Source organism: Lissotriton helveticus, chromosome 4_1 (assembly GCF_964261635.1).
Source record: "Lissotriton helveticus chromosome 4_1, aLisHel1.1, whole genome shotgun sequence".
In the NCBI taxonomy this organism is placed as follows: Eukaryota; Metazoa; Chordata; class Amphibia; order Caudata; family Salamandridae; genus Lissotriton; species Lissotriton helveticus.
Genome location: NC_136063.1, coordinates 887,123,745 through 887,137,297, shown reverse-complemented (window position 1 = coordinate 887,137,297; position 13,553 = coordinate 887,123,745). Strand labels below are relative to the sequence as shown.

Here is a 13,553-nt window from a genome sequence, read left to right as displayed (position 1 = left end):
AAGCTTATTAACTATCTACTTTGCAATCTATTCCCGTGGTGCAAAGGTTGAAAATGTACTCCCGAAAATGTCAGGAGTAAAACTTACTCTAGGATGGGCAAAAAATGGGATTTAATGAAGGTTAATTTGAAATCGCTCTGAAGATTTTCACATCAGAAACAAATTTGCCCATGTGAAAATGGAATTCACAAAGGTTTGCTAGGAGTGTGGTTTCCAGGCCTCCTTCTGTAAATTCCTGGACGTTGCATATTGTCTTCTCTTGAAATAATATGTATCGACCCTAGATTGCTAATCTAAATATCTATATGCTATTTTTAACTATTTATGACAGTTGTCAGCTTTCTAAAAATGGTTTTATGATTGCAAATGACATTTTATTATGCCTATACAATAAATATTTACAACACAAAATACTACTATAAACTCCTGTGAATTCTTGAAAGTCTTTCGTTTGCACCAACGCACAGAAATATAATTCTAGGTGCTTTTTTGTCATTTTCTTTAAGAATTGGGATGGATCAAACACGTGTTATGTAATGATACCTCAGAGAAATGGTATTGAAAGATGTACAATAGATTAGCAAAACATTTTTTTTAAAGTTGCAGATTACTTTTGTGCTCATATTAGTCTGTAAACAAAAAACAACAATCTTGCATTCAGTGTTCTGTACGTGTTTGCATTTAATCAAAGAGCATTCAGGGTTAACTTCAAGTAGCCTCAAATTGGTACATTTTATAAAAGAGTGCACATTTGTATACTGGAACTACGGTCAGTAATGTTTCACTATCAAATGGCATATTCAAGATCTTGCTTTGCACATCAGGGCGGAACATAGTTGCTTTCAGCCAACGCTGGCGTCTTAGGACAGCAGCTCCAGCAAGCTGACGGAAATCTAAGGAAGCAATATCCATAGAAGCATCAATAATTTCGGATGCAGATCTTTCCCCTCAAGCTGGATTTTCCTTGCTTCCATCCTCTTATTATCTGGAAGAAGATCTAAGAAATGATCAATGTCAGGCTAAAATCGCAAGGGCGTTGGCAGTACGAACAGTTGCACCTGATGTGGTTGTAAATCTTTTTCCGATGTTATCTGAGCGCCTCCCTTCTCTGTCAGGTGGAGCAGTAATTGGCGCTAGAGGGTACCTCGATCTCCATTGAGCGGCCTGCGAGATAACTGAGTCAGGCTTAAGATGTCCTACTAGACCAGCTGCAGCATCCTCCAGGGCGTTATACTTTGTCAATCCTCAGTAAGAGAGGGATAACTGTGGCCGGTGTCCTCATTACCTTTAAGCCTTCTTCCCATATGTGGTCTGCAATGGGTATAGACCTAACAGTTTTCCGAGATAGGTCTTTGAAATCATAGAGAAAGCAGTCTAATTGCTTTACCGTTAACGTCAGCTGGAAACGCGACGCAGCTCTTTCTATTAAGGCATGAAAGCCGCCGATATCCTCTGGTGGAGACTCTACCATTTGCGGAAAGGGAGATGCCGGTGTTGATATGACGTAGTCATGCCATTCATCTCCGGTTTGTCCCTCCGTGTGAGGTGGATTATCCTCAGTTTCTCCTTCATTAGAAGTATCCTGATGATGTTGCGGCACACAAGTATCACCCGCACGGGAGGACGCAGATAGAGGTACAGAGGTACGTGGTGGAGAAGCAGCAGGCAGTGGTGGCAGTGGAGGTAGAGGAACAAGCACTGAAAGAAAGTGTGTGCTATAGTCCTGAAGGTTTTGTACCAAAGTAACAGGAAGGTGGACCATAGGTTCACTATCTGGTTCCATATACTGAATTTTTGCATGAGGAGGGTGACTTTCTTGTTGGTAGTATCCCTCATATTCATCATTGTCCTCCTGATATTTGAAATGTAATTGAGAAGGACTATCAGCAGGTCCAAACATCCCATAGTCATCACATTCCTCTAAAAAGGTTGAAGGAGGTAAAGGTGATACTATTGCTGGATTTTGCACAAATTGCCTCGTCGAGGAGAACGTCGATGGATACAAAGACTTCAGCTGTAAGGTAGACGGAAGCTTACGACCAGGCATGGGATATAGCATCGCCAGCTTCGTCAACCAGGACAGGAACGGATGAAGCCGTCGCCTGCATCGGAGACGAGATTGTCTTTGACGCGGTCGTCTACGATGGAACCACCGTCGTAGACGAGGCCACCGATGAAAAAGTTGTAGTCTTCAGAGTTGCCGTTGACGATGAGGTAGTCGGCGGTGTAGCAATCGTCGTCACTGGAAGGGTCGTCGACGGTGTAGGAGAGTAGGGTCTGCTTCCTATGGTTACCCCCACTTTTTGCTGTGTTTCACTGGTTTTTCGACTTTACTCTGGCTGTGGCCCTGCTAATCAGGACCACAGCCTAGCCTAGCCGTTCTCTCTCCAAATTCATTGCATGTACTTTAGGTACATACCAGATTGGTTACTGAGTTACCTTGTGAGCCGCTAGTAAATGGTACCTTAGGTACCAAGGGCATAGGTACCCCAGAGGCCTACCAGGGGCTGAAGCATGTATTATGCCACCCCTGGGAAGCCTTCAAAAATGGCACCACAGGTCTGTACTTGCAGCCTGGGTGGGGTGGTTTAAGCACCCCTTACTGAGTTATAGTATACCTATAACTACTTATACATATAGACACATATTAACCTAAAAGTCACTCCCATGGCAGGCCTGGACAATCCTGAAGGCAGAGAGCTTGATTTTGTGTGAGAGGGTGCCCTAGCCCCTAGCAGGAGCTGAGCCCCTCTGCAGGTTTTGGAAATTCTTCCTTATAGCTGTTCTAGGATATAGCAATACAATATACTCTTAAGTGCATTATAATCCTCGCGGTTAATGCTAACTTTGGTTTGGCTTTATCAAAACATGTCGTGTTTGGTGTCAAACGATTTGGAATACTACCCCCCCCCCAGCCCACCCCCCCGGCATTCCACCCTTCTAGAGGGAGAAGACATGTACACACTGGTATACCTGGTAATAGTTTTAAAAGAGCCTCCGCATCACTAAATGGATGCTGCTGCCACAGACACAAGTCTGACCTCCTGCTGCTGGACGAAACTCCGGCAGGGGAGGCCTGGACAATAGGTTTCTTGTCCAGGGAGGGGCCAGCACCTCCCCATACAGGCTTTAGTGTATTGGGGCAGGGTGGGTAGCATTCAGTGAATACTTTTGAGACACTGCCTGGGGCACACAAGGTGCTCCATGCATTTCTCAGTTCAAACCGGTTGCTGGGGCACTCAGCCACAGCTCTGGCGCGAAACTGGACAAAGGGGAAGGGGTGTGACCACCCCCTCCACAGGTCCTTCCATAGGTGGGACCTTCGAGTTAGTCCATCCCCTAAACTTAGTACAAGTATAGGAACCCAGTCCCTAGGACTTTAGATAACCCTGGACGAAACTCTGAAGACAAAATCCTGGACCTTTGACATTCCATATCGACTGGAAGACGGAAAAATCTCCCTTGGGGCCAAGTAGTGACCTCCCTGTTCAAACAGGCACCTAAGAGCATTTTGCCGGGCTGCATTTTCGAGGCTCCAACCGGATCCCGAAGAGTCTGCGACACAGGACACGGGCTTCCAGACATCTCGGAGACCGACACGAGATCCCAGCAAAGCTGAGACCCGCAGCCGTCACGAGAGACGTGGGATCGGAACTCCTGGACATCCTGCAATTTTGCAACTGCACCTACTTCCTGAAGTTTCCCGAAGCTGAGCATTGGGCTATTTGTTGCCCTTGCCCCGAGCACCTTTTGCCCCGAAGCCGAGAGGCCTGCACTCCACGAGTGTTCTGGGAGTCCCCTTTCTTCACTGCAGCTCGAGGCTCCTTCACGATCTCTAGTCCGTTGGCTAGTGGGTTCCCACAGAGGACAATCCTTTGTTTCTTGGGCTTTCCTGGTTGCTCCCCTCCAAAGGGTGAGTCCCTCAGACCTTGCTGGTCTGCACCTTAGCCAATCTTGTCTTCTTGAGTGGGTTGCTGTTGCCAAGGCTTGTTGGGTCCAATCCGGATACCGACGCTGCAGCACTCGATATCCTTCGTGGAACACCTTGAATCCAGCTTCTGGTCATCGTCGACGCCTCCTGATCCTCATGGCTGAAGAGTAAAGCTTCACCTGCTTCACCTACTTCACCTTAAAGCACCCAACATCGGCTGGCATCTTCCTGTCGCCAACCTGGTCACTGGCTAGTGACCCAGACTCGGTCGCCTCTGCTTTCAGGTTCTTCAGATCTCCAATCCACCCTGGATCCACCCGGACACTTTTCCTCTGGTCGCCTGGAGCACTTCTTCGCAGCTCTCCTTTGGAATCGACAACAAATCCCGACACCAAAAGACACCTATGCACCCGGCTTCCCTGGATGAGGTAACACAAGTACTCCAGTGCTCCCGTGGGTCTTGACTCTCGAAGTGTCTAAGTCTAAAGGGGTTCCATCATAGTTCACTCCCAACTGTCCTTAATCTTTAAAATTATATAACTTGTATTTCCTCTATAGAAGTCAATGGTTATTTGCGGCTGTGTTTAGACACTGCACGTGTCCCCCGTGGTTCTCCTGCGTCCCTACCTTGGGTGGTTCCTGGTTGCCCCAGCGGTTCTACAGGCCCTAGGCCTCACTTCTATCTCTCATGTGGTTCTTATACCACTTTTTTAGTATATGGTTTGTGAGGCCCCTAGGGCATAATGTATACTGTGCTATTTACTGTGTGCTATGTAAAGTTCTTGTATTGTACTTTGGCCTCTACCCTCATAAAGAGACTAGAGGGGTTGTGTTTAGAATAAATACATATATTTTATATATATACCTTGTGTGGTGTACTTTCATTTGGTGAAACAAGCTGCTTTACATTCCTTCAAGACTTAGCCTGAAGGCTGCTCTCCACAGCTACCAGTAGGATAGCTTTCTATAAAGGTTGTCTAAACCTACCATCAATAAGGGTTGTTTGGACTGGTGCAAGGTGCCCACTAGAATAGTGGACATCATATGCCAGGCCAACTTCTCACAGACGGGACCATCGTCAAGTCAGTCGTCAACTATGTAGATTTTTTCGACTATGACGTTTTTGGGCACCCTGTGATCCAGAAGTTAATGCAGTCAGTGATACAAGCTTTTTTGAGACAGATTTTCATGGAGTGGATAGAAAATTATTTTTCTTTCTTTCTTATGGCTTTTTTCCTCAGTAGGAAATGAAAGCTTTCCTTTTTGTGATGTGCCTTCCTCTTCCTGACGAGACCTTTTTGAAGTCTTCTTCTTGGAAACTTCAGGAGATTCAAGAGAACTCTCTCTGCTTCTGGTTGTTTCCTTAGAAGTCTGTGAGGTAGAGTACTCCTCATCCTCAGAGACGTCATATTTTGATTTAAGTTTCTGTAACCAAATCAATCATCTACCCGCTCTATCCTGGAGGATTTTTGTCGAGAAGGTTCTACAGATTTTGCGGTCTTTTACCTTATGTTAAGGGTAAAGGCAGTAGATACATGTGGATCCTCAGCATGCAGCCTCTTCTTACCACATGACCTAAAGAGACCTTTCTTCAAAGATTCTGACATATTTGGAAAGAAAACTGCTGGAAAACTGGATAACAAGAGAAACTGAGCAGAGCCCAGGGACACTCCCTTTCACACGACGTGCGGTAGAAAATCTGAGGAACCTAGCCTCTCTTGGGATTGTTCTACAGGGTGCCGTCGCCTGATTGGCTGTTGATTAAGTTTGATTCTTTTTTACAAAAGAAAGTGGATAGGCTATTGCTGTGACTCTTCATTGCATGGTAGCCTATAGTAGTTCTATTTACTGCTTCTATATGTATACTGTGGGAATCCCACTACGACGACTGGGATGATTTAAGCATGTGAATCTATGAAAGATCCAATACTGGAGAAACTGGCAGCCATATGGGGTTGTGCTACAGCGGACTGGGCTGTCTCTTGCCCAGTAGATCAAATAAACAAGAAAGCTTCTTACCCTCGACATCAAACAATATGTCCAGGCTGTCAGGCGATAAGAACACCTATGTATACTCATCACCCAGACCTGTGACTGAACGCAGACCCAACCTCTGCTCCAAAACTGCCTCTGGCATCACATGCACCTCCATGCGGTTTCAAGTAGCTGCAAACCCTGGCTAATTCAAAACCAAGTGCATCCATAGCCACTGTAATTTCCCAGCACCTGCATGCCCCACCTCCCCCGCATGTGTGCACACACAGTGCACATGTATAGCAACATGTCCTTTATGGGTAGGGCCCAAGGGTGGTAAAGTGAACTCAATGGGGTAGTTGATTAGCAACAGGCAGGATCACTATACTGCACTGATGCTAAAGAACACTTAGTCATGCATGAGATATAATTGTGCACTAGATAAACTAGTATATATATATATATATATATATATATACGCATAAAATAACCATATATATATATAGATAATATGCATATACATATACATATGCAGCCCAAAATAACCATACTAGGCTCAAAAAACTGCCACAATAGCCTGTAAAATCTTTACATTTGCTAAATAAGGACATATAAAACACATTATATGATAATGTAAAGAAGAAAACACTGCCTAGGTTTTCTTTGAAACACACAACCTTTATTTTCAAAGGTAAAAACAGGCAGGATCATAGAGGCAGCTTTAGCCTAGATAGGCTGCATTGTAACAACAGAAAAAACTGTTGCCGTGCCTTTAAGACCTCTGTGAACCTCCAGGCTCCCATCATGCACCACAGGTGACAGTTAGGTCAGTTCTTTTGGACGGCGTATTATAGTGTGATAACTGCATGGGTAACATGTAAAAGAGACAGTTCTGGTATTCGTCCGGGGAGGCGGGTAGGTGTGCTTATGACTTTGATGAGTATACCCCTGGAAGAGAACTAGGATTACAGGTAAGTAACTAATCCTTCTCTTCCAGGGGATACTCATCAATAGTCATAAGCACTGAATAGAGTAGCAAGCCCATCCCATACCCAGCGGACCAATACCAGACTCTCTAAATGGTACACTCATGTAGATATTACCCAAACAAATTCCTCAAGGATGCCTTACCAACTTGGGCATCCGCTTGAGCATCAGAATCAAGGCAGTAATGGCGAGAAAAGGTGTGAACCGAACGCCATGTAGCTGCCTTACAAATTTCATGAACAGGAACATTTTTAAGCATTGATATAGTAGCAGCCTTTCCTCTAGTGGAGTGCGCTCTCGGTCTACCCGGGAGCTGTTTTCGTGCCAACTGATAACATAACAAAATGCATGACACAATCCATCTAGAAATGGACCTCTTGGATGCAGGCAAGCCCGTATTCAGAGGACCGTAGTTCACAAACAGATGATCAGTCTTTCGAACACTCTTAGTTTTATCAAGGTAAAACTTCAAAACTCTTTTCAAATCCAAAGAGTGTAGAGCTTTTTCAGCTGAAGAGCTCGGATTAGCAAAAAACGTAGGTAGTATCACTGATTGGTTAATGTGAAAATCCGAGACTACCTTAGGAAGGAATCTGGGATGAGTCCGTAGCACCACTCTATTCGCATGGAAAACGAGATAGGGTTCTGTAGCACAAAAGGCCTGAATCTCGCTCACCCTGCGCGCAGAAGTGATCGCTACAAGGAAGGACACCTTCCACGACAGATGTCGAAGGGAAGCCTTATGTATAGGTTCGAATGGAGGACCCATCAATTTAGACAAAACCACATTAAGCTCCCAAGGAGGTGAAGGAGCCCTCACGGGAGGATACACTTTCCTGAGACCCTCGAGAAAATCCTTCACAACTGGCATTTGAAAGAAAGACACCTGGGTAGGGGACTTTCGATATGCTGTTATTGCTGCCAGATGGACCTTAATAGAGGAATACTGTAAACCTGCTTTGGCCAAAGAAAGTAAGTATGGTAACAGTACCTGTTCCTGACCTCGAATCGGGTCATGTCCTTCAGCAGCACACCACCTGAAAAAACGCTTCCACTTGAAAGCCTACGTCTTTCTTGTAGACGCTCTCCTTGCCTCTCTTAAAATGTGCATGCAGTCCTGCGAGAGGCCTAGATGTCCATACTGGACGAACTCAGGAACCATACTGCTAGCTTCAGGGACGGCAGGTTGGGATGGAACACTCTGCCGTTCTCCCTCGTCAGCAGATCCGGACAACAAGGAAGCCTCCTGTGCGGCACTTTGGATAGATGCAGGAGATCCGGGTACCACCATTGGCGAGGCCAATCCGGAGCCACTAGAATCATGTCTGTCTTCGACTTGTACAGTTTCCTGATCACCAAGGGAATGAGTGGAATTGGTGGAAAAGCGTAGAGTAATGTCTCTGACCAGTCCATCCATAGAGCATTCCCCTTGGACCCTCGTTGTGGGTACCTGGACGCGAAGACGCGGCATTTTGCGTTGTCGGCGTCCGCGAAGAGATCGATTTCTGGTGATCCCCAGGCCTGGAAGACATCTCTTATCACTTCGTCTTTTAAGACCCAGTCGTGTGCTTCTGCGAAGTGGCTGCTTAGGTCGTCTGCTTGGACGTTGAGGACACCGGGCAGATGGACAGCTGAAATTGTCATACCCCGAGCCAGAAGCCACTTCCAGATTGCTTGCGCTTCCAGCGACAGAGGTCTGGATCTCGTTCCGCCCTGCTTGTTCAGATAGTACATCGTTGTTGTATTGTCCGTTTGAACAAGCAGAGAGGATGACGTGAGTGCTGGAAAGAAAGCCTTGAGAGCCAGATGGACCGCTCTGAGTTCCAACATGTTTATGTGATACAGTCTTTCTTTCTCTGACCACACTCCTTGAACTTGAAGGGACCCCAGATGGGCGCCCCATCCTTGCAGGGACGCATCTGTCACCAGCGATCGTCTGGGCATGTCCTCTTGAAAAGACACTCCCACTACCAGATGACTCCGCTGCATCCACCATCGAATGGAGATCCGTACTGACAGAGGTAGTGACAGCTTGTCTTCCCAACGGTTTGAAAACTGGGACCACTGATCCTCCAGCGACTGCTGCAGAGGTCTCATGTGCGGAACGAGGAAAATGCAAGACACCATGGACCCTAGCAGAGATGAGATCTGTCTGGCCGTTGGTCGAGGATTCTTTAGTAAGGTTTGACACTTGAGGAGAATAGAGGATAGTCTCTCCTCCGAAGGATACGCTTTTGCGTCCTTTGAATCTAGGAGTGCGCCCAGATAGTGTATCCTCTGTGTGGGGTTGAGGATAGACTTTTTGAAGTTCACGTGCAGGCCCAGCCTCCACAGCTGATGTATGCAGAACGTGAGATGTTGCTAAAGCAGACTCGGGGACGCACTCTTTAGCAGCCAATCGTCTAGATAGGGATAGACGAAAATGTGTCTCTTCCTTAGGAAAGCCGCTACGACTGCCATGCACTTTGAGAAGGTGCGAGGAGCTGACTTTAGCCCGAAGGGCAAGACTGCGTACTGGTAATGACTGGTTTGTATGCAAAACCTTAGAAATTTCCGATGCTTTGGGGTGATGGGGATGTGAAAATAAGCATCTTGAAGATCTATGGAGCACATCCAGTCCCTTTGATGCAGAAGTGGAATTATTTGATGTAACGCCAGCATTCTGAACTTTTCTCGCCGAATAAACGGATTGAGGCGCCTGAGATCTAGTATGGGCCTGAACTCCTTGTTTGGACCTTTCTTTGGAACTAGAAAGTATCGGGAGTAAATGCCTTGCCGACGCTGTGCCCTCGGGACCTCCTCGATGGCTTTCTTTAAGATTAACGTAGACACCTCCTGCTTCAAAAGATGAAGTTGATGGAACACAGACTTTTGAGGAGGAATGGAAGGTGGAGGAGACTTGAATCTGATTGCATATCCATTTTGCACAATATTCAGCACCCATTTGTCGTTTGTGATGTTTTTCCACTTGTCCAGGTAAAAACGAACACTTCCCCCCACCGGAGTGGGTAACGGGCTCAGGGGAAGCAAGCACTCACTGTTTTTGTTGCTGCTGCTTGTTTCCAGGTGCAGACTGTCTGGAAATGCCCCCTCTTCCTCTACCAGGACGACGCTGGGAGAACTGAGATCTTCCCTGATTCTGCTGTGACGACCATTGAGGGGTTTGAACCCTCTGCTGGTTCTGTCTCCGATCATAAGGACGGTATTTTTTCTTAAAGCTGTCCTTTCTCTTTGAGACCAACAGCTCTCACAGTATCGAGCTCCGTCTTCATTCTTGACATCTCATCGTCAGCATGAGACCCAAAGAGCGATTTACCATTGAACGGCAAATTCAGAATTCGGTGTTGAGCTTCAGGTTTAAGACCCGTAAGCCTTAGCCAAGCTGAGCTTCTTGCACAGAGTCCATGGGCATAGCCATGTGTAGGCAAGTCGGAAGCATCTGCAGCTGCGCTAATCACCTGGTTAGCCACTAGCCCACCTTCATGAAGGATTTCCAGAAAATCATGCTAGTCTTCTTTTGGAAGTTTTTCTGCAAAGCGAGACAAGGAATCCCATAGAGAACGATGATAGCGACCCAGTAAAGCGGAGGCGCTGGCTACCTTCATGTAGGAAGCAGAAGTGGCACACATTTTCCTTCCTACTGAGTCCATAGCTTTGCTGTCTTTATCGGGAGGCACAGAGGATGATGCCGCTCCTGTCTGATTTTTACGAGCCGCTGAGACGATGACTGAATCAGGTTGTGGCTCAGACCTCAGAAATAACGGATCATTGTGCGAAGCTTTATATTTCTTTGCGATCCGCGAAGGAACCGCTCCCAAGGATGCCGGGGTTAAGAATTTGTGCTCCGCAGGTTCCAACAGACCTTGGAACCAGAGGAAGTAAAGGTCTTGATGATAACTTCTGATGTAAGGTCTCGAAAATGACCGTTGTCTTGGCAGTAGAGACAGGCATCTCGATATGAAGTTTCACTGCACCACGACAGAGAACCTCATTAAAAGTAATCACGTCATCAATTGGTGAAATCCTATTCGGAGGAGTTGATGACAGCGTTGGAGAGTAGTTCCTCTTTGAATTCGTAGATCTTGTCGAAGATCTAGCATCGCGTCTTCTAGAAGAGTGATGACGAGAAGACCTAGGAGATGGTGAAGTTCGCCTCCTCTCCGATGGAGACTTTCTCGGCAGAGTACGCTCACGTCTTCTTGGAGAGTGTACCACCCGTACCAGAGGTGACCTTGATCTTACAGACACCGGAGACCTGGAACGCGACCTTGGAAGGTTAATTTTTCTTATCTTCCAGTCTCTGAGTTCCCCCAGCCATCGTGGCGAGATATTAGCCCCTGTAGGTGAAGGCGCTCTTGAAGGCTCTGGAGAGATTTGTACAATCCGCAGCCCAGGGGAGGAAGAGGACCTCCCAGAAGACACAGAAACCTTAGACCGGTCTTTGGATACCGTTCTAGGCCTCTTTGCAGCAGGAGACGTCGACGACATTCTCTTCGATGTCGATTTTTCCAACTGCGACTTCCTCAACGGCGATTTCCTCGGCGGCGATTTCCCCGGCAGCGATTTCCCCGGCGGCGATCTCCTCGGCGGCGATCTCCTCGGCGGCGATCTCCTCGGCGGCGATCTCCTCGGCGGCGACCTCCTCGGCGGCGACCTCCTCGGCGATGACCTCTTCGACGTCGACATCAGGCGCCTCGACGGCGATGATTTTCTCGGCGTCGTGTGCCTCGACGTCGCATGACTGGGGCTCTTCGACGTCGAAACCTCTACTGCCCGGTTCGACGTCGACGTCATGCCACCTCTCGACGGCGACCTTGACTGATGTTTCGAGCCTCTCGACGGCGACCGTCGACGTGGATGAGACGACGTCGAGTCCCGTCCTCTTGCAGTCATAGGCGAGCCAGACCGGGACCGCCTACGCTGATGTCGCTTCTCACCTTGCTTCGACGGCGAATTCTTCTTCGACGGCGAGGGATGCTTCGACGTCGACGTATGCCGCGAAGGTGATTTCGATGCTGATTTTGAGCACACGGGTACCTTGGAAGAAGATCTGTCACTCGAAGTTGAAGGAGACCGATGTTTTCTCTTCTCCCCTTTGTCCTTGCGCTCTTTGTGCTGAGAAGAAGGATTCCTGGAGTGAACATCTTCTCTTCCACTCACAGTTTCTCCTCTGTCATGCAGGGACTGAAGCCTGCTCTTCTCTCTCTCTCTCAAAGTTCTACTTGAAAGCTTGCTGCAGTGGTAGCAAAGTTCTGGCTTGTGAGAAGATGGTAGACAAGCTACACAGACCGAATGAGGGTCTGTCTTAGCCATTTTTTTACCACAGGCCGGACACTTAGCAAATAAGGCCGGCATTGTGACTGGAAAAATAGCCCAAAACAGCAAAAAATTGTTGGATTAGTCGGATAATGACTAAAGAGGTCGAGTAAAGACGAAAAAATTAGAGGAAAACCAGAAGAAAGTGAAAATATATCACCAACTGGCGAGCTCAATGCTCCAGGATCCTCACAGAAGGAGCCGGAAAAAAGAACTGACCTAACTGTCACCTGTGGTGCATGATGGGAGCCTGGAGGCTCACAGAGGTCTTAAAGGCACGGCGCCAGTTTTTTCTGTTGTTACAATGCAGCCTATCTAGGCTAAAGCTGCCTCTATGATCCTGCCTGTTTTTACCTTTGAAAATAAAGGTTGTGCGTTTCAAAGAAAACCTAGGCAGTGTTTTCTTCTTTACATTATCATATAATGTGTTTTATATGTCTTTATTTAGCAAATGTAAAGATTTTACAGGCTATTGTGGCAGTTTTTTGAGCCTAGTATGGTTATTTTGGGCTGCATATGTATATGTATATGCATATTATCTATATATATATGGTTATTTTATATAAATATATATAGTTTGTCAGGTTTAGCACAAGCCGTTAATACAGTAAACAGCGTATTTTGCACATGTATCCGAACAATGGAGATAATGAATTGTACACATTAACTTATTTTTTAAAAGTAATCATTAGTTGCATACTATGTAAATAGTTGTAAATATATGAAATACTTTGCACAGATATATATATATATTTTTCTATTGTGATAGTATATTTTTATTCTGTAAATAATAATAATTTTTTGGTGTGTCGGATATATATACATTGTATTTAAAACATTTATCAATGCAATAGCTGATAAAAAAGATAAATTTGTAGTCCAACAGAAAATGCATTACGCTGTGTATGGCTTTAAGGACACTCCCCTAGTTTGAAAACAGTTAACCAATCAAATTGTTGTTTTTGAATGCATTTGCACTTTAAATTTCACGCAACTATGTCTGTGCGCCATGTGACCAAGGCCTCTGTGTAGGCTGAAACGTTATGCTGCCGTGGCGTGCTAAGAAATAAAGTAACTCACTGCATCTGGGTCTTCCGTTTTTCCTTTGGTGTGATGGCTCTGGACTACGGGCGCGTCGTCTTGAGGATAACGAATATGCAATAATTTAAACCGGTTGAGTGTTTCTCCGGTGTTGGAAGACCCCTCCTCCGCAAGCTGGCTGAGCAGCAGGAAACCGTGACTTCCAATACCCCGGAAGTTGTTTATTTCTCCCGTTGGGGAGTTACTGCTCGAGCCCCTGGGACCGCGGAAAAAAGCTGAGGTCGTGTTTGTCGGGTGTTTGCTC

General features: G+C 46.4%; 1 protein-coding gene across 1 annotated transcript in view; it reads right to left on the bottom strand.

Moving 5' to 3' along the window:
• The window catches only part of FBXO15 (F-box protein 15), a 395,164-nt gene that overhangs the window by 272,194 nt on the left and 109,417 nt on the right, over positions 1-13,553 (bottom strand). The window lies entirely within an intron of this gene.